Raw genomic sequence first — 2,010 nt, forward strand, 5'->3', positions numbered from 1 at the left:
TGATGTTGAACATATCTTCATATATTTATTTGGCAATTCTATTTCATCCTTTGTAAAGTGCATATTTATCTCAGGTGCCCATTTTTGGATTGGGTCTTTGAATGTTGGAGGCATAGTATTTAATTCTTTATAAGTCCTATATAGAAGTCCTTTGCCTGAAGGCCAGTCAGCTATAATTTTTTTCCAATATATGGGTTTTCTCTTTACACTGTTGGTGATTTCTTTTGACATGCAGAAACTTTTTGAAAAAAATCAGATCCCAATTGTTGATTCTTTGAAGTATTTCCCACACAGTTTTGTTTTTGTTCATAAAATCTTTACCTACCCCTATGTGTTTAAGATCTCTACCTACTTTCTCTTCTAGAAGATTTAGTGTTTCTGCTTCAATATTTAAATGTTTGATTCATTTTAAAGTAGACTTGTACATGTGTCTAATTTTAGCATTCTGCATATGGAAAGCCAGCTTTTCCCATTTATTTATTGAAGAGCCTATCTTTCTTCCAATTGACATGCCTGGTCCCTTTATCAAAGATAATGTAGCTGAGTGTGTTTGTAGTTGTATCTGCATCTTCGATTTTTTTTTTTTTTTTTTTTTTTTTTTGCAGAACTGAGGATTGAACTCAGGCCCTTGCACTTGCCAGGCAAGCACTTATTCTACTGAGCCATCTCCCCAGCCCCCTAAACGTGTCTGGAGGGGCCCGGTGACAGCCCAGATGGGAAAGCAGGCTCCTTTTTTTAATTTAATTTAATTTTTTATTTTATTTTATTTTATTTTATTTTATTTTATTTTATTTTGCGGAACCAGGCACTGAACTCAGGCCGCTGCGCTTGCCATGCAAGCTCTTATTCCACTGAGCCATCTCCCCGGCTGCATCTTCAAATCTGGCTGTTGATCTTCAGATCTATTTTTTGACAGCACTGTGCTGATTTTATCACAGTAACTTTGTAGTATAATTTTAAGTCAGGGATTATAATGCCTCCTGCCTTTACTTTGTTGTTCAGGATTGGTTTTGCTATTCTAGATCTCTTCTGGTTCCTGATGAATTTGAGGAATTTTTTTCTCTTGATTTGTGAGACATACTAATGGTATTTTAATCCAGATTGCATTGAATCTGTATAACAATTTTGGAAATGTTGCGAGTTTCACAGTGTTGGTTCTTTCTCTCTAGGAGCAAGGAATATCTTTCCATTTTCTGAAATATTCTTTGATCTCTTTTTTCAGAATGCTATAATTTTCACTGTAAAAATCTTTCACTTCCTTTTTGAGATTGATTCCTAAGTATCGTTGTGTTATTATAAAAGGCATGCCTTTCCTAATTTTTCTTGTGGTGCACTCATTGTGTGTAGAAATGCTGCTGACATCTGAATGTTACTTTATATACAGCTACACTGCTGAATTTGGTTATTAAATCTACAAGTCTCTCAGTGGAGTTTTTAGGGTCTTCTATGTAGAGTATCATGTCATCAGCCAATACTAATATTTTCATTTCTTCCTTTGTAATCATTATTCCTTTTATTTCTCTCTCTTGTCTAATTGCTCTGGCTAATGTTTTCAGAACTATATGTAATAGGAGTGGTGACAGTGGGCATCTTTGTCTTGTTCCTGATTTTAAAATGAAGGCTTTCAATTTTTGTCCATTTTTAGTATGATGTTTTGGCTGTTGTTTCTCATAGATGGCTTTTATCACGTGTAGGTAAAGATGATCTATTCTGATTTTCTGTATGGCTTTTACCATGAGTGAGTATTGGATTTTATAAAAAACTTTTCCTACATCAATTGAGATGATCATATGATTTTTGTCTTTGCCTAGGTCAGCATGGTGTATTACATTTATGGATTTGAAAATATTGAACCAACCCTGCATTTATGGGATGAATCACACTTGGTCATGATATATAATCTTCTTTTTTTTATTTTTTTATGAGAGAGAGAGAGAGAGAGAGAGAGAGAGAGAGAGAGAGAGAGGTGTGTGTGTGGCCAGCTCAGCCCACCAGGGGGCGGGGCTGGCT

This window comes from Octodon degus, unplaced genomic scaffold (assembly GCF_000260255.1).
Source record: "Octodon degus isolate 3935 unplaced genomic scaffold, OctDeg1.0 scaffold00174, whole genome shotgun sequence".
Lineage (NCBI taxonomy): Eukaryota > Metazoa > Chordata > Mammalia > Rodentia > Octodontidae > Octodon > Octodon degus.